The 27,534-nt window shown below is 36.2% G+C and overlaps 1 long non-coding RNA gene across 1 annotated transcript; it reads left to right on the forward strand.

Annotated features, from left to right (window-relative positions):
• Positions 1–584: 584 nt before the first annotated feature.
• On the forward strand, positions 585–12,932 carry LOC131072466 (uncharacterized). The gene is made up of 3 exons (XR_009112692.2): positions 585–813; positions 12,237–12,427; positions 12,546–12,932. It is a non-coding gene; the product is annotated as an uncharacterized LOC131072466 (long non-coding RNA).
• Positions 12,933–27,534: the final 14,602 nt, after the last annotated feature.

The raw sequence follows: 27,534 nt of genomic DNA on the forward strand, positions 1-27,534 counted from the left end.
TATTTTTTAAAACTACTTCAATATTATTTAAATAATTGTATTCTATAAATTCAAAATAAAACTTAAAAGCACACCCCTATTCCCTAACAACAGATGATTATATTTTTGTGATAGGCATAGCCATTAAATAATCAGTGTAATAATGTTAAAAACAAGAACAAAGTGAGTGATAATAAGTAACGTTCCTTGACAAATTTGATATTCTTTAACAAGATCACGACATTACACTTTGATAAGACATAAAATAACCAAAATTCTCATTGATGTGACTAATTGATTTTAGTAGCTATTTTGAAATGATTCACAAGATTGAATAGTGCAACCAAATTCTGATTTGATCAAACAATTGCCACAACTCCTTACTTCATATATATTTGACAACTTTGAGATTTCATAAGCCATTAATCACACTAGAGATCACACTACTACATAAGAGGGTAGTTTAAGAAATTTTTTAAATACAAAATTCATATTGTCTTAAACATTTAAATTATTATTTTAATTATCATAAATTAAAAATTAAAATTATTTTAATCATCTTAAATTAAAAATAAAGGCAAAAGAACATGCAGTTTTCAGTTTAGGCGGCAAGGGCAGAGGAATGGAGGGTAACTAATTATTCATCTACTAATTATTTTACACGACTCTCTACTGAAAAACGTTTTTCTCTCGCTTAGGAAGGAGAATCTCCATGATCTGATTATGGCAGCAGCTTATTCAGAGGAAAGGGATCACGCATGTCTACCCGTGTCTCCAACCACTATGCTTGCCTTTGCCCCTAGATATGACATTGTAAAATCGATCAAAGTGCGGGTATTTATTCTCTGCCCCTGGTTTTGGGATTTGCTTCCACATCTTCCGTACATGCAGCTTACCCTGTTTGTGTTTTTTAGTTAGTTCTTTTATTTTATTTTATTTTTTTACTTCAGTAGGGTTTGGCGTACCCATTGCACTACTAATTTGTAAGTTTTTTTTCATTTGATCCCACTGTGAGGGCATCCCTTCGTGTTGAAGCTTGGGGATCTTCGAATGAAAGCTTTCCCTTCTTTTCCTTCATTCACCGTGGCCTTAAATCCTTGAAGTATTGCAGCACTACGAGTGATTATAACTTTGGTCTTACTCGCGGTGAGCAAAACTGCAACCATAAATATTTCATCTTTTAAGTTTGTTGAAAACAACGAGTCAAGCTTGATCTAGAGTCTCCTCTGCTCTGGAGAAACTAATTTGGTATTGAATAGAAAATCTACAATTTTTGAAACTTTAGATCTTCTCTTTAAGTGTGTACCATTGTCAGAATCAGAGTGACAATATCTAAATCCAGTATTCTTCAAGACTAATTTGGGATAGTCTAAATCAGAGCAATAACCCCGCACTTCTTTAGTCTTCTTGTAGAATATCCCACTTGGGGTACGGGTTTCTGCTTGAGGTATAGTGGAAAATTTGCATTTTCCAACTCATTACGAGGAGATAGTGGTAATGCCTTCTGAACATTTTCTAAAACCGCTCAAACCTCATTCTAATAAAACATTTTCATTGTTCTTCAAATGTTGATGGATGATTTTTTTTTAGAAAATGCTCACTCCATGTAAATTCGTGCTCGCTGAGAAAATTGAATGGAATATATAAGAATCATCACACTATAAATATCACTCCAGTCACCCTTACAGTCACACTATAAATATCACTCCAGTCACCCTTACAGTCACAACATTCAGCAAAGCATAAAAAATGTGATATTGAATTCATATGTTGATGGTGACTTGTTTCCCAACGAGAAACTACCTAAGTGGCTTAAAAAAAAAACACACACGAAAGATGATAGATCATACAATTTGGTGGAAAACAAATCACAATGTCTCATGCGTGGTCTACACTCTTAAGAGTTTTCTTAAATTCATAACTTTCATTGCAAAGTGCCTCCTTCAATGGAGGCGTGTATTTATAAATTGAGCATAATATTTGATAGACGTCTTTTCTTACATCGAGACTTGTAGGTGTGTTATTTAGGAATTCATCTAATTTTTGAAGCTTTTAGGCTCCACTCTGTACATACCCTTAAACAATGACATGGGTAGTAGCCTTAAAATAAACCTAATATTTCACAAAAGCCCTTCCCATTCCATGACATTCCTCAGCATCAATGATATGTATAAATAGATAGATAGACAACTATATGTGTTATCAGCAGTCATGTTTGCCTTTAAAACTCTCTCTTTGAACTGATTAACTATTTAATATCAATTTGTTTGCATGATCGTACGGAGTTGCATTGATCTTGAAGTTTGCTTAGTTTTTTGAAGGTGTAGGAGAACTTCAAGGAGCCTTAACTGCCAAATGACTATATTTTGCTGAAGATCTTTGTCATTTATGACCGTGACAAGTCTTTTTGTCTTTTTCCTTTAAAATCTGTGTATACACCTTCACTGAGCCTTTTGTGACTTTTTGATGATGCATTCTTTGCCCTTAACAACTGTACCAAGCTTACTATCAAAGATTCTTTAATTTTACTCACAACTTATTTCGCTGTATCATGGCTGTGATTTGAAGAACCTCCTCTATCAAATCAAATGAATATTTAATATTTAATATATTTTTAAACGAACTTATAATTGCAATATTTAATAAAAATAAATTTTATCTAATTTTAAGAAAGTGTTATATATAAAAATTTATAAGAAATTATATTTAATATATAGAGAAATACCCATTTCAACTAACCCTCTTTACATAATGTAGGATTGAAATTGATGGAATTGACATTGATATTGTGTGACTATTTTTTTATATTCATAAAAATGAATATTTCATTACTCGACACAATGAAAATGAAGAATAAATGCAATGAACAAAGACCTAGGGTGTAGACAACTATTAACAAAAACAGTAGCAAGCATAAAACAAATATAAGAACCAAAATAGTTTCCACCCAAATTTCTTGATGTAATTTTGATGTCATCGTCCAGTATGACTCGTGTGACTGATGGCTCCTTTTTCCTAATCAATTTTTATTATTTTAAGTTCACCCATGTCAAAACTTCTGCGTACTATTATCTGGAAGAGATATCAATAATCCTGTTATTCCATTTAATGGTATGTTATTAAGACTTGTTTTTGGATATACTCCATAAATCTGTAAAGTTCTTAAAATTCACAAAATATAATAGATTTTTGCAAATTTTTTAAGATTTCAATCTTCATGATCTATCTTTTCATTGTTGTTAAACCACAAAAAATCCAATAAAAAAACACTATATTTTACAGATTTGAATTTTAAAAACATTATATTTTACAGATTTGAATTTTTTTTCCATTGTGTAAAAAATAGGCATAGGGTTTTCCATGTATAACTTATAATTTGAAATTGTATGCTATACCTATGTAAATCAACAATTTACTTCCTCATACTAAAGACTGCTTGCCCATATTTTTTAAATCTATATTGATGTTGCTTCATGTCAAATAATGACATATCGTACCAGGTTCAAAAGTCTTGTCACTTTATCATACAAGAAATCTTTTGATCCAACCAAAATTTTGTGACATTTTAATCCAAATGAATCCAAAACTTCTCATTTATATTCCATTAAAGAGTTCAAAATTGGGTCTCTAATTGTAGCTTCCTATAGCTTTTAGAAATTAATGTGATTCCATAGCCTTGCTATTCTGATAGTCAGCTATTTCAACAGAACAATTATTCTCATAATCAATGTTAAAAAGTTTTGGAGGGAACTGATTTTACTCTGAATTGCTATTGAGGTCGTCGAAATATGGTACACATTTGATTGGATTTACTTTAATTCTCTCAAGTTCATATAGGAAAATCACATTTGATTCCTTTAATCGTATCAGAAATTCTTGCTATTTATTTCTATATTTTGTAGTTAATATAGGGAAATGTCATATATATTTCTGTAGATTTTGTGAAACATAGTGAACCATGATCAGTTTATTTTAAAGGGATTGTTGACAGAACTTTGGCTAGTATAGTTTTTACAGTTTCAACAGATTACAAGGGCTGTTCTTTTAGTGGAATATATCAATAACCATGTAGATAGAAATGGGTGTTCCAGAATAATAAGAAGAGTAACATGAGAGTGAGCCAGATTAGATTAGTTAATAATTAAATTAGGGCATAACATAGCTCTTAGGATAGATCAAATAGTCAAGTCATTTGGAAAATATGGCTGATGGAAAATATTGATGATGGCTGTATTCTCGATTCTTCTAAATTTATTCCACATGGATGGAAAATAGTTCATGCTGACAGAGATTATAGTGATACATATCACCTCTATGAAAAGAAACTAAAGCACTAAGACCTAGGAATCAAGCTATGAGGAAATCAACATCAACATCAGCATATGAGTGAGTGGAAAATAATGGCAATTTCTTTATAAAAACACTCAAAAGCTTCCCAAGTACCACAAGTTTTAAATGTAAAGTCTGGCTAGAAAATATTTAATGAGGAGCAAGTTGAACAATGGAGACTAACTAGTGAGAAATACATCATGGGCCTCCAAACTTTGAGGTTGACAGGTATGTGCAATTGTTAAAACCTCTTGCGGAGCCACTAAACTTCTTTCACCCTAAACTAGCATGTTTTAAGTTAAAGTGAACTGTGTATCCTAAGGTTCATTGCAGGCTTGGTTCAATAATCAATCTATATTTTAGGCACGGACATGGGAGACTTTAGGTGGGAGGGAGGCACATGGAGCATATGGATTGAAATGCGCGTTTCACTGCATGGGTCAAGGCATATGAAGCATATGAATTAAAAGTACAGGCTTGTTTCATGCTTGGATCAACCATCAATTTAGAATGGAGTTATTTATGTGGAAGATTGATATGGGTGCGAATAGGTATTGTTCAAATAATACATTAAGCTTTGACTTGTTTAGGTGCCTCTGAAATTACACTAGTTTAGGTGGCACATCTTAAATCACAATAATAGGTGGGTCTTATTAGTGTAATTTCGGATGAACCACCTAAACAAATCAGCTTAGAGCAAACTGTTTAAGCCTGATCAACATGAATCATATGGATTGTCATTATGTCAGCAGGTTTATTGCATGCTTAGATCTGTTATCTATCTAGCATGAAAACACTTATATGGAAGTCTTAATATAGGGTGTGAGGGAGCTGTATGAAGCATATGGATTGAAATGACAGGTTTGCTTCATGTTCAGATCAATCATCAATCTAGCATGGAGGTATCTACATAGAAGATTCATATGGGGTAGGAAGAGGTTTGGCGTAAACAACACACTCTAATCTTGACATGCTTAAGTGGTTTTTCTGAAAATCACACTAATAGATGATTCCTATTGAAAAACTTACTGTAATTTCAAATGAATCATTCTAAACAAATAAAAAATGTTTGACTGATATATAAAGAAGCTTATGAAACATATAGATTGAAAGACAAGTCTCCTTGCATACTTGAATAATAGCATCACTAAAATGGATTCACCCACATAAGGCATTTAATAATAGTGTGTTCATGGAAGTAGACTTGGATCAGTCATCAATCTACGAAAAAACCCAACAAGCCCTAATAATTTGGTTTGTGTAACCCATATGGGTATATGGCCAATTTTCAAATTCCAACTTTCTCAAATTGCAGATGTATATTGTGCTTTTCGATGTCAAGTTTGAAAAATTCTTGGCAAAGTTTGACATCTTGGTCTAATTATTTCTACCTAACACTCGGAGAAATTTTCATCCAAAAAGTTAGGTTAATATAGAAAAAAGAAGTTGGTGGAGAAAAGATTGAGAATATCACTATAGCAAGAAAACCCGTCTTCAATCCATTCAATCATCAGCATCCGAGAGGCGGCAAACAGTCATTCTCCATGACTGCTTGTAAAATTCAATATGAATTCTTTCTAGGAGAACCAATTTTTAGGTTTTGTTCATCTTTTTAATCAGAGCCAAACATCCAAAATAGACTATAATATCATCAAATATGCCTCTCCCACAGTCAAATCCACCTTTGTTTAATTTGAAAAATAAATTAAAATTCATTCAAGAGTATAGTATTCCAGGAAACTAGTATTAAGATTCCCAAGGAGTGTTCCTTAAGATATCAACCAAAAGTTGGTTCTCTCGTGTGCCTCGAAAAGAAATTAAAATTGAACCATGTAGGAATGAATTGATGTGGATAGAAAAATCATTGGCCTGCACTTTGGCTTATAGTCGTTTCCTTCTAATCATATCATACAAAACTCTCTTTGTAATTCATGTGTTAAACTAATTTATAGCTTACTGCCCTCCATAATAGTTGTTGTTTATCTTTTATTTGTATTAGAGTAGTTTGTTCTTAGGTTAAGTTTCTTTTTAATCAAGTTATTGTTTGTTTTTGTTTTTTTAATTTACTACTTAGAACATATATTCATGTCCTTTTAGTGTTGTCTTAGATTTTTCCTTCTTTCTTGACTGTGTTTTGATGACTGTCATTGTCCTTTGGTCTGCTCCAAAGTGTGGGTCTGTCTTTGTTGTATATGCTCTTCAGAATATGTCTAGGCTCGTTAAGGTTGCCTCTACATTATATGTCTGTCTTGATCAATTAGAAGGTTGCTTCTTGTGCTATTCATTTGTGACTCTATGAGCTGCATTTGTACTGTAATCATGAAGAGACTGCCTGCAAATGATCTTTTGACTTGCTTCGTGCCTTTCACTACCCTATTAGCAGGTTTGCAAACTTTATTACACCTTTTTAGATGCATTAATGATTGTCCATGAATGTTCACTGTGTCTTTATGCCAATGATTTGAGTGCATATAACAATACTCCTTATTGTTGTGACTGTCATAAAAGCACCTTACCTGGCACTGCTCTTGTTACAAGGTTATTGGGGTCGAATTTCAGGAAAACTCCTTGAAAAAGGGAGCCTTAAACTGCTGCAAACTAAAAGCTAACTGCTCCAAAATAGGTCTCAAGTGATGACCGACCCATGTGGGGTCATTAACTGCACTATAACCACTAGAAACTGCATTAGAACTCCTTATTTTCAAGGTCACAACTGCAGTGTATGATAAACTCCACCTTTCACTCTCTTGAAGTAACCCTTGTGTCCAAGGCCTGAATCTTGTCACTAATTCTCATACTTGCGCTTTTTTTGTTTTTCCATTGAAGTTAAAATTGCAGTTAGTGCCTTCTATAATTGTCCTCCTTTCCCAAATGTTAGGCATACCATGCTTTGAAACTCTTCACAACTGAAACAAGCTCTGACCTTAACTGCCCACAATATGTCTATTTCTTATACAGAATATAGGATAGCACTGTTATAAAGTTAGTTGACATGACTGTCTTGAACCTTTGAAATGGCTGCTTTGACCCTCCTGTTTGAGTGCTACAAGCAAGTAATCTATTAATGATGCTATTCACCTATCTCTGTACAATAACCGTTGCTTCTTTATTAAATACTTGTTGTCATTGAATCTTTATCCCTATCATATACCTTATTAACATTCTTCAAACTCCCATGACTGCTTCTTCTGCCCACTGATGTTGGTTCTGTTAAAAGTTCCTTTGGCTTGGCATTACCACAGGTTATCATGGCTATGTCCTTAACTATCTTCTCTCCTATAGTTACAGTGAATGCATCATCCTGCATTTTCTGTCTCAGAGCTTAGGGTAATATGACTGAGATCTCTTTGCCATTTGTATGTAATAGTGTAGTTCATGGAATCCCCGTCCTCACTGTGTATTGACTGCAACAACCTATCTTTGTTCATGTCTTTTTGCTATTCCACTATAATTTCTTGTTTAATAGCTGGGAGTGTGATTACAAAAGTCTTTTACTGATCTTCATATCATGATATTGCCTTTATGGCTTATGTCAGTATGTTGACCGTCTCTTGCAGGTTGGGACTGTGATTATGCAAGGGTCTCTTTGAAAGACTGTGATTATAACCTTTGAGAGGTCTTTTTCCTTTCATCCCTGAACATAGGTGCTCACTGTCTTTATACTTTGAAATATTCTAACTCATTTCATCAAGATATGAGTCTTCCTTAATGAGGACTGTGACATCTATACACAACTATAACAGTAGATGATCCTTATGTTTTCTTTGCTATGTCTCTGTTTGTCGCAGGACTGTAACTCTTTATTCTTGTATGTTGCTCTGTCTTTGAATCTCTATGCCCTGAAGATAAACAAAAGTCTTTTAGACCTCCATTTTCTATTATTTATAAGAGTCTCTGCTACAATGACAGTGCTCTATCAATGATACCGTTTTTTTGGTCTTTGACTAAGACTGCTTACTGAATTTACTGTGTTTCTAAGTGTTTACTGTCAATGATGTTTTGACAGTCAATCCATGATTGTGATGACTGTTTCTAATGATGTTGATTCCTTAATCTTATGTAAGACCTCGTAAATCTCCCTTTGGACACTATAGTCTTGTATGATCATTATCATTGATGATTATTATGACTGCAAAAACTTTAAAAGGCCTTTGTTCATAACTATCATGATAGTCTTATGTCTTTTATGAACTATGCTTTTATGCAAAACCCTTTTTACTGTTCTATGATAGTAAAATCTGTCTATTAACCCCACATAAAAATAACTCTTCTTATCTTAGGACTTCTATGTCAGTGATTCTCTTAAATCTGAAACTTCTTATTGCTTATCTCAGACATCATATAGTCGTTACTGCCTTGGACTGTGAATGGATCATTAATGTTGTATTAAGTCTTGTGGTATCTTTGAAAGATGGAGCTTCTATATTAAGAGATCACTGTTTTACACATCTATCTCAGAACTATTTCAAAGCTCTATGAGTCTGATCAAAGTCTCCCTTCAACTGTAGTAACCCCGTGACTAGTCATATTGGTAACAATCATGAATGATTGTCCTTGGCTTTGATATGCTGTGTGATCTCTTGAAGTTGCCACTGTCTATTAGTGACTTGGGTTGATCGTCTTCACACTGCTTCTGAGATTCCTAGGTGCAAATTACAACCCCTCAAACCATTAGGCATTTAACCATGAAACTTCAAAGAGAAAACTCAGAATCTCAAGCACAAAGCATAATAGCAATGTTCTCATAAGAGGAATTTTTGAAAACTATAGAGGAATTATGCATGGTAGGGTTTGAAACTAATTCAAAACCATACCTTGTGACAACACTTGCACAATCCTCTATTTCTTATCTATCTAGAGCCTCTTTGTTCCTTTCATTTGATCCCTATCCACTTATATCTATGTCATTGCAAGCCTTGTAGCATTACCCTTATATATTCATTGTCCCTTTGTCTTTACCCTTATATATTCAATGTCCTCTTGTAGATTCACACACATACTGTCATATATATTGGATGACAAGATAATAGTATTAGGTACCGTTTCCCTGAATTTTTGATAAATTTGATTGAAATGACAACATGGATGACTAAGGCATAGTGTTTGGAAAGAAAACTCATGATTCAAGCTCCTCAATGCCAAAGAACGCATGTCCATAAATATTCACCTATAGTGCATGGTGTCACTAGAGGGTTATAGTTAGAGTTTCAACATCATATTATTGTCATATTTATTATTTTCAAAACAATCATAATGAATATCTTTTGTAGCAAGTAAAAATGTCATTATTTTTTCTTTTGCATGCTGAAAAACATAACTGTTATCTTTTGTAGGCTTTCTAATACTGTATTTGGTTGAAGTTCTCCTGTGACAACAAACTTCAATTGCTATATGGATTTTTCTCTTTGTGAGCATGATTTAAAGTCTTCCAATTCCTTTTGTCTCTTTATTTTGATATTATTCCTACACTCTAATGTATTTCCATTGTTTCAATGAACTTGCATGTTTCCTAATTTTCGTTGGTACACACGACTGGCAGACACAGCTCAAAAAACTGTGGAGTGTGTTTAAAGATGCAAACTTGTCTCCAAACCAATATTTGTTTGATGCCAAAAGACCCATTCTAGTTGGGATTTTCACCATACTACTTATTGGACTTTTGGCCTAAAGATTTGTTTTCCTTCTTTAATTATCGCTCTGAATTCATCTTCTTTTCTTCTAATTTCTTCATTCTGTAAAATTTTGCAGCTGATCCTGCAAAATAGGGAAAAGATCTAGCTGGAAAATAAAAGCAAAACTTGTAGAGAAAATCAGAACAAAGAAATCATCAACCATTGTATTAATTCATTAAACTGATTACATTATGCCAAAACATGATTTTATACAAATCATGAACCAATGCATGAACCTTAATCATGCAGAAATCGTTGAAATGAACAGAATAGGCAGAGTGAGTTAAACTCGTAGTTCTCCGTCGTTAGCTTAAATGCAAAACATGCAACGTTTGTTTGATTCTGGTGCAAACTGTGGTCTCACCGTAAATTATGGGGCAAACAGAAGTTATGCGCTAACACCCCCCTTAAGTCTAACTAAGGGGAGATATGAGAGATATGGGTCCTGACAATAATGCTTGATTAGGAACCCAATTACAAAGAAGATAGGAGAAAATCCAATTGAGAAAAACTCCTAACCATTTATTGAAACAATAAAAGAAAGCTGCAACAGTCGATGAAAAACTACAAATGAATCCACACTGCAACATGATTGTATCAAAGTTGTAGAAACCACTACATGAGTACCTCTAGGATACTGTGAAAAAGCAGTTGTACATATTCCGCATTTTACTCAAATGGATGAACAGATAGGTACATGATCTCTGAATACAGAAATTGATCATCTGAAGACAGGAAGATATGAATTTGCAAAAATGTGCTCCAAGTTGAAGAACTGCAAAGATGACCTCCAGTTGGGATGATGCCATTGTATATCCATTGCTCAATAATGTCCCACTGGAAAGAAACTGTGGAAGCACTCGGGGATGCGACTCTGGAATCTCATATAGTTAGGAACCCTGCTAGAAAAAATCTCTGGGCGCAAACAAAGTTGCAAAATTGGAATCTCATATAGACAGGAATTTAGAACAAAAGAACATTTTTGGCTGTCAATTGGAGGAAGAGTGCATAGCAACTTTAATCTTCTATTTATTCAGGAAACTTATTGAAAGAAACCTATACTAAAAAATTAAGCAAAACCCCCATATAAACTTTCTAAAAGTTCAATTTTTTTTTTTACAAAGCCCCAAATTTTCCAGATCTTTGTCATGTAGTGCTTGCAAAGCACGTACAAGTTTTGAAGAATCAATATAGGAAAAAAAACAAGGAGCATGCAAAAATTAGGGGCAGAATATGCATGCATCTAAAAACAGAGGTCTACGTCAACTTCCATGGTGATGGTAATCTTCAGAAATCTGCCTGCAAATAATCGTGTTTAGCTTCTTCTTCCTAGCAACCTTGCTCTGATACCATGTAAAATTTTGCAGCTAATCCTGCAAAATAGAGAAAAGATCTAGCTAGAAAATAAAAGCAAAACTTGCAGAGAAAATCAGAACAAAGAACTCATCAACCATTGTATTAATTCATTAAACTGATTACATTATGCCAAAGCATGATTTTATACAAATTATGAACCAATGCATGAACCTTAATCATGTAGAAATCGTTGGAATGAACGAAATAGGCAGAGTGAGTTAAACTCGTAGTTCTCCGTTGTTAGCTTAAATGCAAAACATGCAACGTCTGTTTGATTCTAGTGCAAACTGTGGTCTCACCGTAAATTATGGAGCAAACAGAAGTTATGCGCTAAGTCGCTAACACATTCAACCTTTTTCTCTGATTCAAAACTGCATATAGGGCTTCTTTTTCCCTCTTTAATAGGGAATTTATACCTTCTCTTAGGGTTGCAATATCTTTAACAGGGAATTTATCTCTTTGATGGTGCTTTTACATCCTCACTGATTTTCCTACTTACTACTACTGGTCTTTTGGAGACAATGTAACTATAATTATTATTTTTCTTACCCTTTGTGTTCTTGTGTTAAGACTGGCATATAACTTAATGCATGCTTCATAATGGTCTTATGCAGGTTGTCATGCATGCTCTAATATCATTCTATTTTTGGTACATTTAACTGATTTCATTTTGTTTGTATGATTATGTTGTAAATGGTGAAATAATAAAGAAGATTCTTATTATCTCATACTAAGATTATGATTCAGTAAGTATAAATAGTCCTTGTGACTATGATTTACAAACATGCTTTAACCAGCCAAGCATGTGAAAGAAATAGGCAGTAATTTCGTTAAATCTTTTATCATAGCTGTAAAATATAAGCTTAGTAGATTTTCACATGTATTGTTCATGATCAATAGCTTATAAACAAGCGATCGAAAGATTACAATATTGAAGCCAAGACTAGATTGACTGTCTTCTACATGAGATAGAAGTTCCATGCTGGACCATTTGAAGTAGAACCTATTTGAGTTACCCACTCAAAACCAGATTGTTGTGGGTTGGTGCTTCATTGTGAAGACGGAAGACTTTTTCACACACGAATTGGAAGGTAGATGCCTCATTCCAAATCCTAATAGTTTATTGAAAAAAATATCTGTTGAATGATGTACATCACCATTCTAAGAACATATAGATGCTAATGTGTTGAATCTTGTCTTGCTTTACAGATTGATGAGTTGCCTGTTGGTGGAAGAAGCTTTTATCGTGTAGTATTAGAACAACTTGCAAAAGAAGGCATTATATTGGTATGTTCTAGAAGCTATCTTATATTTGTTGGAGTAATGTTAACTCCAACTAAGGTTGTGTTAGCAGCTGTGGTAGCCCAACTTTCAAACTATTCTCATTCTGTTCTTGTCGTGAGTTTTGGACAACAGACGGTGCATGCTTTTTGGCATAAGCTAACTATAAGCAAACAATCAGTTAATTTTCTTTCTCCACCTCCTTCACCGTAATTCAGTTTATGCGGTGGTTCTTTTGTATTTAACTTCATGCAATCATTGTAATAATATATAAGAATTTCATTTATATGAAGATTTGTGTCTGTTATGTGTTTTTGCTCTGTTTTCTTTCTGCAAGTTTCTCTTTTATTTCTAGCTAGATCCATAATCTCTTATGCAGGTTTAGCTGAAAATTTAACATGATATCAGAGCCTGAGAGCTAGAAGAAAGGAGCAAAACTTTTTTTTTCGTAGGTATTGAAATTCTGAGCTGTTTTAGAATGGAATTCTCATTGCTTTGGGGGAATCTATTGGTATTTTTGTATAAAAAATGAACTGAAATAAAGTTCCAAAAGGGGTAGTCTAGTCTAAAATGGGAATTAGATATCATCCATCTGTCATATTTTTGGAAGAAGGAAATTACAAGTCCTGGCATAATGGAATTCTAAAGCATTGTCGCTAGATTCATCTTTTGCCTCATTAATATGGACTTATTCCCAAACTAAGTAATTGTTGGCAGAAATCTGCATGGGAAAGTAGAAATGATCACGTCTTAGGACTAATTGGTTTAATTGTTGGGAACTATATATCATGGGCTTTATCACACATTGAGTGCCCTCGCACTCTTTGGGCCACTATATGGGAAATGTATGGAGATCCCAATGAACCTCCATTTCTAGATGAAGACATGCTTCTCTCCCTTGATAATGATGATGATCCTATGTATGATGATGGCACTAAAGAGAAAATTGCTTATTAAAAGAGACATGATTGTCTTGATTACATAGAGACATCTCCTCTTGCTTCTCCTCTTTCCACACCTCCAGTATTGGCAGTTGTTCAGTCACCTCCAACTACCAGTTTGATAGGGATCTAGGCTTCTCCAAATGTTACTTTAGATTCTCTTTAGTAGGTTCATTCATGTCCTCTTGATGAGCGAGATATCATCCTATCAAACATTTATCATTTGTTTGTTGAATCTCTCTTTGATCACGATGACAATATTGAGGGCACATGTCTTCTCTCCGATGTCAGCTCACATCAAGTTGCATCTTCTTTTGGTTTGGATTCTCTTGTTCCCTCTCAGCCACTCCATGCTACTATCTTGACACATCTTGATTCACATCCGAACAAATCTCACACTTCAGTGGTCGTTGTTATGGAATCTTGTATGGTAGAGTCGCAGTTTAGCATCGGATTGGAGAAACATGAGTATTTTTCAGATCCATTCATCTTGATTCCGTCATACATTTCACTTGAGTGGGAATTCAGCTGTTTGACAACTCGAGGTTTCTATCTTCCAAAAGGAAGAGGCATCATTTGTTGCAGGGGAACCTACTACAACATTCACTATGCTACATTCTGTATTGACATTCTTTCTCTTCTTTGTGGAGGAACAAATAGGCACTTTCTGCAAGATCTTTGGTTGAAAGACATTGTAGCATATTAGGTATCATGCAGAGTTAGTGTAAATTTTGAGGGGGGGTTTTGTTCCCACTGGGTTTTTCCCTCTTTCCTCTTTCCTTTCATTAGGTTTATTTCTCCTTAGTTGGAATTAAGGGGGGGTGTTGGAGTAATGTTAACTCCAACTAAGGCTATGTTAGCCCAACTTTAAAACTGTTCTCATTTTGTTCCTGCTGTGATTTTTGGACAACAAACGGTGCATGCTTTTTGGCATAAGCTAACTATAAGCAAACAGTCAGTTAATTTTCTTTCTCCGCCTCTTTCACCGTAATTCAGTTTATGCGGTGGTTCTTTTGTATTTAACTTCATGCAATCATTGTAATAATATATAAGAATTTCATTTATATGAAGATTTGTGTCTGTTATGTGTTTTTGCTCTGTTTTCTTTCTGCAAGTTTCTCCTTTATTTCTAGCTAGATCCATAATCTCTTATGCAGGTTTAGCTAAAAATTTAACAATATTGCCTGTATATAGAAGTCATATGGTCTTTTTTATCTGAAGGTTTCAATTATTTTTTTTTTTATGTTTTTGACATTTTCTTGTCAAAATATGATTACCTAATAGATTTGAGTGGCAAAAAACAATGCTCATGTCATACCCAATGAAATGACATACGTACATAGATATATGCATGCATGCATTCGTAGCAACAAAAAATTTTGGGGGAAAAAAATTGGCAAACCAGACGATTAAGATTCCAGATTTGATGAGACTATCAAACATTGTAGAGTTTCTATTATTGCACATCATTGTCTTTAATTACCTTGACTATCTTTTTGCCACTTTTGTGAAGCTTTTTATGACTGTTCCTATGGGCTGGCTTGATTTGTAACACTTGCAATGACTCTTTTACCCTTTCGGTTACTGTCAAAACTGTCCTTTTATACTTTTTTCTTTATTGTTGTAGCTTACTGTTTTGACTGAGATAACCTTCTAGATTAAACAATGAATCTTAATGATTTATCCTTGAAGTATTGATGAATTTAGATGATGCATGATAGAGGTATGTATATTTAATAATGATATTTAGTGAAAGCTTAAAATAGCTTTCTAGGCATAGGTTCTTGATAGCTCTTCTGTTTTGCATGTTTTCTCATTCTTAAAATGTGTCCTCATTCATAATGGACTGTAACTTTTGTTGAAGATGACAAGGCTTTTATGCTTTGACCAGGACTGTATATAATGCTTCTATATCTTCCCTCAGGGCTTATAGTCTCGTCCATATCGTCTATGCTTTAAGGATCTAATCCTTATTATGTTGTCCTTACCATCTTTATTGGTTCTATTCTTATCCAAGGGCCTGGAAAACCACATATACTTCATAGAGGGGTTCATGACTGCAACAAAGGGCTTTTGTGCCTCTAAATGATCTTGGATGATCTTTATGTACTTTTGTTATGACTGTAATATCACTATTGAGCTGAAAAGAAGGGCTTCATATGATTGTCATTTTGATGGGACTGTGTTTGTCTACTACATATCCATCTTCAGTTGCAAATAGTGTATTGACTACATATCCAACGTGACCTTGGTGCACACCTTTGGCTGCTTTGTGGATAGGACTTGGGCCCAATGTGGCACAAAATGCCATAATTAATGTCTACTGAGTTGGCAAGTTATGATCAAGTGAAACAAGTACAAGGCTGATTGTTGGAAGCTAATTTTAATTTTGGGATCTCTGGATTTCAAATTTTTTAATTTAAATTCTCACAAATTGTGCATAGTGTTATTTAATCCATGCAGACTCTATTAAAGCTTCCAAAGTTTTTTGATAATATTATTACACATTTCTTGTCGGGACTTGGGGCTAGCTTCTTTGTAGTTTGTATTGGCTCACCAGTTGATGTTGTATGTATTATTATATTCTTTCTGGTTCCTATTTTAATTGTTACCACACCTCTTTTTTTTTTTTTTTTACCTCTTTTTTTTTTTTTTTTTTTCCTCTTTTTTGTTTTGAGTTTTTTTGTGTTTCAATTATACCATCTTTTTATCAATTGTGTGGATATTTTATTACTGTTTTATATTGTAAGAACTTGCTATGGAGATAGCCACCCAAGACCAAGAAGGCCTAAATAAAGGCACAAAGGAACCGATTTAACATAATAATTCTTTTCTATTTGATGGGTGCAATACAATGAGAATATGTACTAGAGATTGCTCATATGAGAGAAAGAGGTGGATATATATAGGATACATCACTAAGAGATGTAAATGCACAACTAGTATAGGTTAATAGGAGATGCAGTCACATATATACTACGATTTCACCAAAAATGAAGTATAAGCCACGTGATGCATATGCAATCTATCTAAGTAAAAACATTGATTCTTTGTCATCAAATACTTGATTTTGTATTTTGTAGAAATGTTTGTTTATAACATATGATACATGGTATAATTATTCTTTGAAGGGTGCTAGCTCAATGGAAGAACACCTACTTTACAAGTAGGAGGATGGTAGTTTGATTCCATCGTGCCCTAATATGGCTAAATATATGACCAATTTGTTGGTGTTGGAAATAAGCCACACCTGGACCAATGATGGATTGGTCCAAGAGGGGCCAGTAGCTTAGTGGTAGAGCACTCCAGTAGCATATGGAAGGTCCTAGGTTCGAGTCTTAGCTGGTCCATGTCTCAACATGGTATTAGAGCCAGGTTCAGGCTAGGAGCCCCAAGCACATGAGAGGTGTGGCTTAAGGGGGGTTGTTGGTGTTGGAAATAAACCACACCCAGACCGATGATGGACTAGTCCAAGAGGGGCAAGTAGCTCAGTGGTAGAGCACTCCAACAACGTATGGAAGGTCTTAGGTTCGAGTCCTAGTTGGTCCATGTCTCAACACATAAATAACCAATTACCAAAAATCAATGACTAAATTAATGACCAAATCAATGACTAAACAAATGACTGGTCAACAACAATCAATGATTAAATATATGACTAAATTAGTGACTATCATGACTAAATAAATGACTAGATAACAACAATCAATGACTAAATTAGTGACTAAATTAGTGACTAAATCAATGACTAAATCAATGACCAAATTGATGACCAAATCGATGACCAAATTGATCAATCAAAACAACCAATAAATGGCTCAAATAGTTGAGTCATAAATTTGGTTGCACGATTTATGACTGACAATAAACTACCAATGGTCACGTGATCAAATTTAGTCATTTATATGCAATTTTTGGTAGTTTTTTTAGTCATATATTGTTGTTTTTGTACTAGTGATAGGACTGGCAATTTCGTGAGGTTAAAACATGTAATACAAAACTTGATAGATAGTAGACTCATAATGGTGGATGGACACAAGTCTAATGATCAACATGCAACATTTTGCTCCCCTCTACCAAATTATGAAAAAGGCAAGTCATCAAAAGATGACAAAGGCAAGAGTGTGAATTATACCCATGCTTATGATAACATAATTAATAACCTCGAAGTGTATGAGTCACAAGTTAATGTCATCATCGTAAAAGGGAAAGGAGAAAACGAATCCTCTAATGCAATCACAAGAAGCTAGGCTAAGGTAACCTTAAAAGGAGTCGCTCCATCAACATCATCCACTCCTCAATACAATATTGTAGACCAACTTCAAAGGACTAATGAAAATATCTATATTAGAGTTGCTAAAGCTCTCTCCTACTCACAAGGAGTTTTTGGAGAAGGCCCTAGTCGAAACAACGGTACCGAATAATCTTGATGCAACACAATTCCAAGCCATGGTGGGGCACCTAATCGCCCCTCACTATTTATCCTTTTCAGAAGATGATGACCTGTCTTTAAATCACCCGCATAATCTCCCTCTTCACATTGAGGTCATGATCCATAAAAACCATGTCAAATGTGTCTTGATAGATGGAAGGGGATGTCCTAAATATCTGTACATTGAACTTAGTAAAAGCATTAGGATATTCAGAAGATGTTGTAGACCCAAGGAGAAAGATCATCAAAAAAGCCTACGATGATGCAGAAAGATCCTAGAAAGGATTGGTGATACTACCTATCAAAGTGGGACCTATACAAAAGAGCACAATATGCCAGGTCTTGGACTTGAATTTGTCATATAATATACTTTTGGGTAGGCCATGGATACATGAGATGTAAGAAGTGTCGTCTACTTACCTCTAGTGCTTGAAGTTTTCTTGCAATGGGCAAGAGGTTGTTACTCCAGGAGATCCAAATCCATTTCCACATTGCAACTCACTCAATCCCGTGACAGATGTTATTGTCCCATACAATAGGGAGGCTCTTGAGACTACTCCCTCAAATCAAGAAAGCACGTCACATCAAGAAAGTACACCTAATCAAGAAAATGCACAAGAGACTTCTACATCCTGTGCTTCTAACACGGACAATCATATGGCAACTATGTTGGCTGATTTTGAGAAGAAACACAAATTGAAAGACAAAAGGGTAAGGGAGTATTCTATTGAACACTCATTGGCTTTGGCACAATTATCACTCTAACCCCAATCATATGGAAGACCATCTGCATCACGACAACAAGTATCAAAACCTCAAACAATTTATAATGGCACCTTTATCAGAGCAACAACACCATTATCAGAAGAAGATGAAGACAAGTACATTCTAAACTGGTTGTACAAAGATGAAGAAGAAACTAGAACAATAGTACAAGATATCCAAATACCCATAGAACAATATGGGAAGGGCTTTCTTATTATGCAAAAAATGGAATAGAAAGGAACTAGACCTATAGGAAAAAGAGAGGAAGGTATGGTGGAACCAATCCTACCCGCTTTCAGGAGTTCTCAGGCAAATATCAGACTAGGGTTCATAGAGCAAGTAAACGCAAGTTCACCATCAACAAGAGAGGCAATACTCCCATCCTTAGAAGATGTTGCTTCATCAATTAACTTAGAAGAAGTTATACTATTAGAAGTACCAATGGAGGTTGTTTCATCAATCGCAATAGAAGAGGTAATCACATCAGAAACAACAAAGGAAACTACTCCACCAATTGCACCAAGAGTAGTCATTCCCGACATATATGAGCAAATTCAAAGGTTGCAAGAATACAGTGGATATGATTCAAATGAATGGTAATGGGATTCACCATCACCTTTTGATTGGTCCTGGGAAGATATTGAGATTGATGTAATTCATACCTATGCACCCACATTCCATGAGGGCCATAGTTCGAGGCTAAGACCTTTTGAATCCAAATCACAAACTTCTAACAATGACTCTAGCGAAGACTATCAGATTCATAACATTATAGACAATTTTGAGGAGATAAATGTCATTGACCTCTCTATCCCTACCTTTGATGATAATACCACTGTCAGGAATTTCACTTCTATGGACCCCAATGATCCATTACCCTTAAGACATCCCAAACTTATTGATTGGGACCAAACCGAGCTTACAAAACTTGAAACTTTTCCCAATGATACTTCCATTGCAGCATGCCTTAACGCAATTGAACCTATAGTCTCTTCCACCAAGGAAATCGATAACACAGTTCCAACTCAAGGGAGTATCAAGTCTTTCAGTCGCAAAATTGAATTAAATGAATTAAAAACAATATCTAATGGTAGCATTAGATCATACAAAAATGAAATGAAAGGACGTATCCGTCGGTGAAAACCTCTTAGAGCGCTCAAGAATGAGAGACTTGATACTCTCCCTGAACACTATCAGAAAATGTCAGTAGTCTTGATTGAACCAACAATACTAGTTAATGTGGGAATGGAACAAACTCCCAAGCTGGTTCATTTGGCCACATCTCTATGATGAATACTAAGAGGGGGGAGGGGCGGTGTGGGTGAATTAGTATACCAAAAAATATTGAACTCAAACACTTTATCAATCTAGCAGTAAACCGGTATAACAGTTTAACTAACAAACCGGTTAACACAAATGCAAACCAAACAACAAGTAAGGCATTCATCCACATAAGCACAATCACCATAACACAAGAGATTTTGACGTAGAAACCCAAATGGGAAAAACCACGGTGAGATGAAACTCACAAGTAACTATCTGCAGAATAGTAACCAGACAGGTTAAGGTCAGTCCGATTAAGGTCATACAATGTTCTTAACCAGAACAGATCCTGTTAGGAATCTCAATCTCTGTTAGGAGATAAGTCTGATTAAAGACTACCTTGTGAGAGGATTTCAAATCAACAGATGTGAATCACCTTGTTAGAGGATTTACAAAGGCTTTTCTGGGCCTACCCGGTTAAGGGTTTCTGACTTGTCAAAGATGTGAGTAATCAACAAGTGAATGATCTAGCAAATGGCACAGTCTGCTTGATTAGATCCATGGTAGCTCATTGCTAATGCATTTCAGCATTACTTCAGTGTTCAATAAATCTACACTCTGTTACAACACACAGACTTGATCTTCTCTGTTAAGATCGCACATACAAGAACTCATCAACCACCAAAAACCCTTACAGCTACACACATACTAAAACCCTAGATATGATGTCCTTAAAAGGAATCTGATTTCATGTCGGTCCAATAGGATTACATTGCAAGTTCCTAGGTTCATTGTATCTAGACACATTTGGTAACACGACACAAAATTACTGTCAAAGTGTCGGTGGATGGTAACTCATCACAAAAATATACCGGTTGGTAACTCATCACAGAGTATTACCGGTTTATACAACTTTACTAATTACCGGTTGGTAACTCAGAGTAATACCAGTTTAACTATTAAACAGATTACCGGTTTGACAAAAATGAAGACTGGGAAAATGATAACTGCCGCTTTTACTTCCTTTGCTCCGTTCCGCTTGAGATCCTCGAACCGCTTGAGGTCTTCATGCCGCTTGAGACCGGTAAACACTTTCTGCAAAACACCGATAGTCTAAAGACTACAACATAATACCGGTTTGGAACAAATATCGGTTGAGCATAATTCATACATTCAAAAAGTGATCTCATAGCAAGTGTGTGTCCATCAATGACAATCACAACATAATCATAAAAAATGCCAACAATCTCCTCCTTTGGCATTGATGGCAACACTTAGGAAATTTTTTGACATCTAAGTGTTTTACAAAAAAAAATGCCATAATAAAAAATACTCCCCCTAAGCATATACACTATCTCTTTGCAGAAAATACAATGTATACTACTTCCTACAGAGATAAACATGAGAGTATACATAGTATGCATCAAAATTTTAAATACCAGAATACTTCTCCCCCTTTGCCAACAATGACAAAATACAACTGAATAATCCCTGTTTCTATTAGCTGAATAAATGTTTATGACAATAAAGAGTGAAACTTGTCAAAAACAGATTTAAAGTCTTGCATAAATTGCTTCATGGATAAGGACCATGACTCAAGTAATGAGGTAGCAACCTCACTCTCCGTTTGCATCTAGGATACCTGTTCCTCCATGGCATCCAAGGTACTCATCTCTTGAGTAACCATCAAGGCATCCAGATTGAGATAACATTTCTAAAGTATTTGCAGTCTTGGTAGTAGAACCAGTTTTAGTTCCTACAAATCCTTGGTCCGGTTGCTGATCTCCAAATCAATTCTTGCAGCCTGAAGTTGAAACCGGTGAACGGTTTGCCCATAAGCGGTAAAGGAATCATATGGCGTCTTGAAGGTGCTTATGAATGTCTGCAAATTAGTTTGCAGTTTGTCTTTCTGAGCAAGCACATCATCACAGAATAGATGGGGTTGACATATCTTACTGAGCAGTAATTTCCCCTCATCCATTGCATCTCTGATGTCCTTCTGTGCCTTCTGCAGATCGGACCGGAGCTCATGTAACTTTTTCACCAAGGCAGTGTTCAAAGCCTTTTGATGCTCCTCCTTAGCATTCGCTTCAGCAACCTCTTCCAGGCTTTGTACCTGGTCCTCCACAACTGTGCATAAGAGTTCCGGTTGGGCCAGAGAGGAATCGATACTAGGGAGGTTGGTATCGGGTATCAAACCGGTAAGAGTGTCCACCGCAGCTTGGATCATGTCTTGCTCCTTCCTCCTCCTTATCACCTCCAGGCATTCTTGAGCAAGCTTAATGCTCTTCAGCAGCTCCGATTCGTTTGCAGATTGGAGATCAATAGGACTGGTAATGTTAGCTGGTTTGGCTTGACTACCGGCTGCCTTTGGAGTCTCCACTTGAGTGCTCTGCGCCGCTTCCTCCTTCTCTTTCGCTCTTAGCTTGTCTTCTTCTGCCTTCTTTTTCTCCTCTTCCTCTATTTTTCTTTTCTCTTCTCCTCTTCCTACTCCCTCTTCTCCTCTGCCTGTTTCTTTTCTTCTTCCTTCTCCACTTCCTTCTTCTTCTTCTCTTCCTCTTGTCTCTTTTCTTCTTCCTTCCGTTTCTTTTCCGCTTCCTTCTCTTGTCTCTTATTTTCCTCTTCTTTTCTCCAATCCTCTTCTTGTTTCCTCTTTTCTTCTTCTTTTCTCTTTTCCTCTTCATCTGCCTGTTTCTTCTTTCCTTCTTCTTGTTGCTTCTTCTCTTCCTCTGCGTGTTTTTCCTGTCCTGCCGCTTCAGTTGGTGTACCCGGAGTAACATCTTCACCATTCAAGACATCAACATCAATGGGTTCCATTTGATCAGTGACCGATACTCCTTCATTGTCATACGCTTCATCTGGTTGATTGATTTTCGGTTCTTGCTCAGCTTTCCTTTTGGCTTCTGCCACTTGGTGCAACTTTAGAGCGGATTGAGCAAGGGAGTGGGTATCTTTTACCACTTCCGGGACTTTTCCTTCTAGCAACAGGAGTCTCCTTCTTCTCATGAAGAAAAGGCCCTTATATCTTTCCACCACTTCATAAAGTTCTGATTTAGGCACATCAAGAAAGTATTGTGCAAATACTTCCTCTCTTATTTCCCATTCCTTCTTTATGGCAATGTGCCATTTGTTATCTAAAGAATTATATAAAGAATCAAGTGTCTCAGATTTAATTTCTGATGGCCACTGGTCATTAATACATAAATAATTAATAACTTCCTGTTCAACTTCTTCCTTTTCATCATCATTAAAATCATCAAAGCACTCTTTCAAATCACCAAGCACTTTTCTTCTAATATTCTTAATAGTTTTTTGACAATGTGTCAAAGGTTTGTAGGAGGAAATATCAATATTTACCGGTGCAGATGTTGCCGGTTCATTCTTTGTCTTTTTCCTCGTTTGCCTAATCTTCTTAGGTTGTTCTTCAGACACAGTGTCCTCTGAGTCCGGTGTGTTGTCTTTTGTCTTCCGCTTCCTCTCAAAGACTTTGGCGGGTGCAACTTCCGGTTTCTTCTTTGCTCGTGACCGCTTGGTCACTTTGGGACTTGCTGCGGTAACCGGTGCCGATTCTGAAGGCACTACCTTTCCCTTCTTTACTGACGGTTCTTCAACCGGTGTAACCCTTTCCAAATAGGCGCCAGTTCTCTTTGCCTTTGGATCAAGGGGCGAGGCGAGTAGGGTAGAGGCATACCCATCTAGCATGTCATACATTACCTCATATCCCATGGGTTCCACTTCTTCCTGTCTAGGCTCAACCGCTTCCATTATGCACTCATCAACTTTGATGGTGAAGCAGATGTCATCTTCATATTTCTTGACAATAGCACCTGATATTCTCACTCTTTGGCTCATTTTGCATCTAAACTCATCAAAGTATTTGTTTAGAACTTTTGGATAACCAGTTCCAACCGCTTGAAGGCTTTCCTTGATTTTCTTTGTAATCGGTTGGTTGACAGATCACTGAATATCTCCGACTCCTAGGAAGTAACCTTGGAAGTAGAAGAACAATCCAACCAATAGTTGTCCAAACTTAAATCTCAAGGCATTGTCCTGTTTAATCGACTTCAGGTTCACCAGAAGTTGCCTTTGTATACAGGTGCATAAATCAAATGATGCATCTTCCATGATCATCCTGTAGGTAACATTGACCGCTGCAGCAGAGACAGAGTTGATTTTGCTAGCATAAAATGTCTGGTAACCCATTACCATGCAGGCATATTTGACCAGATCGTCCTTGATAGGATTGATGGTCATTCCCCGTTGGTCGCTCACAGAACTGGTGAGCTTGGTCATTTCCGTCTTGCTGATCTTCCTTAGGGTTGGCACTTCACCGACGTTACAGAAACCGGTGACGACATGAATTGCTTTCGGTGTGATATCATGCGTCCGCTCTAAGTACATTTTATCACCGTGCACTTTGCTCAGAATGATGCGGATGTCATCATCTGAAAACTCTTCAAGGAAATAGACTGTATTGTGAAGCTTCTTCTTTTCCAAGACGTTGAATTCCGGTTTGATCTTCTTGTCCTTTCTGCAGAATAAGCTTAACTGAGAATGGATTAGAAGAGATCCTAAGTCTTCAATTTTATAGTCAATGTAATCGAAAATGCCTTCCTCCACTATAACACCAACGGGTATTTGAGATAGGGCATTGTATTTTGCCTTCCATTGAATGAAGTCTACTGAATCAACGGGTGCACTAGAGCTAGAGTGTGATGCGGAAGCCATGATAAATAGAGAAATTTAAAAAAATACCTTCGTAAATCAAAATTTAGGGCTTGCAAATTATACTTCGCCACACACTCCTTCGGTTGTTGAAATACCGCATTGTGTTCTAGACGACAGATTGATATTAGCTTCTGATTATTCTTCAAGGTTTTGAAAATTCTTCGAATCGTAATCCAAATCGCTTTTCGTCGCTTAGTGCTTAAAAACTTCTTCGCTTGAGAACTGATAAGTGAAAAATGACTTGAAAAATCCTTTTAAACAAGTTCTTCACCTACCATAATAAATGCTCCACTATTAGGGCGTAAACCCTAATTTGCCTTTTACCGTTTTCAGTCTTCTACCAGTTGACAGGTATCACATACCGGTTAAGGTCTTTTACCAGTGTAAACCGGGGGTTCGAAACATTTCACCGTTTGCTCCCCCTAAGCTTTTCTGATGCTTAGTTTGCCGGTTCAGTGTCTTCCACATTAGGTGCAGAAACCGGTTCTTCTTGAATCACTTCTTCTGGCTTCTTTTTCCAGGTTTTCTTCATATCCGCTTGAACAGTTTCAACATCAATCTTTCCTTCCGGAGTGACCGGTATATCATCCGATATATTCTTTCTCGTTCTGCAGAATCCTGCAGTATGACCCGGTTTGTTGCAATGATAGCAAATCATTCCAGATGCTCTCCAAGGTCCATTGTTCATGTTTCCATTTTTCCTTCTGCATGTTGCAGCAGTGTGACCACTACCATGACAGATCAAACAGGTTGCTCTCCATCCAGTTGCCGCTTGATAGCCACTGCTTCCTGACTGATGATTATAGGTATTAAACCGGTTTGGATTCCGGTTCCTAGAGGGTTCAGAAAAAACCTCTTGACTCCTTTGAGGATATCTTCCGATGTTGTGCATGACAGACCTGCATTCAAATGCTCTATGCCCAAACTTGTTGCATGCATAACAACTACCATTGAATCTATTGGGTTTAGGCTTACCGTTTAGAAAATAAGGAAAATTATTGTAAGCCTTACTTCTACATACATTAGCAGTGTGTCCTTCCTTGAGACAATTAAAGCAAACAAGTTTGAACTTTTGCTTACCTTTATCCTTTGGTGCCGGTTGCTTCTTTGATGCTCCATCTTTTGCTCCATAGGTTTCACCTTCCTCATAATCAGAGAAACCAAGTCCATTGGTATTCTTTACCGGTTTAGCTGATTCAAGCTTCTATTCTAGCTTGACAATGCTCTTATTGAATTTGACAAGTATTTCCTTTGACTCAGTAAGTTCTTTGGTAATAGCAGCATTGAATTACTTTAAGGTTGCATTCTCAGAAACAATCATGTGTAGTTCACCTTGCATTTCTTCTTTTTCCATTTTATTTTCATGAAGATGAGTGGTAAGTGCACTGATCTCTTGCTTCAGCTTGGAGATCTCATGATCTTTGTCTTTTACCAGATCTTCAGCTTTCCTCCGGTTCTCAAGCTCTTGACACATTCTGATTGTTAGTCCTCCAAGTTCCCTTCTTAGGTTGGCATTGGACTCATTCAGTTTTTCAACTTCTTGAATTAGGGATTCCATGTCCGCTTCATCAGAAGAATTGTATTCAGTTAGCTCCATCAGTTTTTCAGCATGCTCTCTTCTTTTTGTCTGAGAGGCCTTATACTTGATTTTAAGTTCATCATAGGCTTTCTTAGTCTGAGTGAGCCGATGAGTAAGTTCCCTCACAGTGTATTCCCCCATATCTCTTTCCAAGTGGTTAGACTTATAGAAAGGTTGGCTCTGATACCAATTGATGAATACTAAGAGGGGGGCGGGGGGAGGGGGTGAATTAGTATACCAAAAAACACTTAACTCAAACACTTTATCAGTCTAGCAGTAAACCGGTATAACAGTTTAACTAACAAACCGGTTAACACAAATGCAAACCAAACAGCAAGTAAGGCATTCACCCACAGAAGCACAATCACCATAACACAAGAGATTTTGACGTGGAAACCCAAATGGGAAAAACCACGGTGAGATGAAACTCACAAGTAACTATTTGCAGAATAGTAACCAGACCAGTTAAGGTCATACAATGTTCTTTACTAGAACAGATCTTGTTAGGAATCTCAATCTCTGTTAGGAGATAAGTCCGATTAAAGACTACCTTGTGAGAGGATTTCAGATCCATAGATGCGAATCACCTTGTTAGAGGATTTACAAAGGCTTTTCTGGGCCTACCCGGTTAAGGGTTTCTAACTTGTCAAAGATGTGAGTAAGCAACAAGTGAATGATCTAGCAAATGGCATAGTTTGCTTGATTAGATCCATGGTAGCTCATTGCTAATGCATTTCAGCATTACTTCAGTCTTCAGTAAATCCACACTCTGTTACAGCACACAGACTTGATCTTCTCTGTTAAGATCGCACATACAAGAACTCATCAACCACCAAAAACCCTTACAGCTACACACATACTAAAACCCTAGACATGATGTCCTTAAAAGGAATCTGATTTCATATCGGTCCAATAGGATTACATCGCAAGTTCCTAGGTTCATTGTATCTAGACACATTTGGTAACACGACACAAAATCACCGTCAAAGTGTTGGTGAATGGTAACTCATCACAAAAATATACCGATTGGTAACTCATCACAGAGTATTACCGGTTTATACAACTTTACCGATTACCGGTTGGTAACTCAGAGTAATACCGGTTTAACTATTAAACAGATTATTGGTTTGACAAAAATGAAGACTGGGAAAATGATAACTGTCGCTTTTAGTTCCTTTGCTATGTTCTGCTTGTGATCCTCGAACCGCT

Source organism: Cryptomeria japonica, chromosome 6 (assembly GCF_030272615.1).
Source record: "Cryptomeria japonica chromosome 6, Sugi_1.0, whole genome shotgun sequence".
In the NCBI taxonomy this organism is placed as follows: domain Eukaryota; kingdom Viridiplantae; phylum Streptophyta; class Pinopsida; order Cupressales; family Cupressaceae; genus Cryptomeria; species Cryptomeria japonica.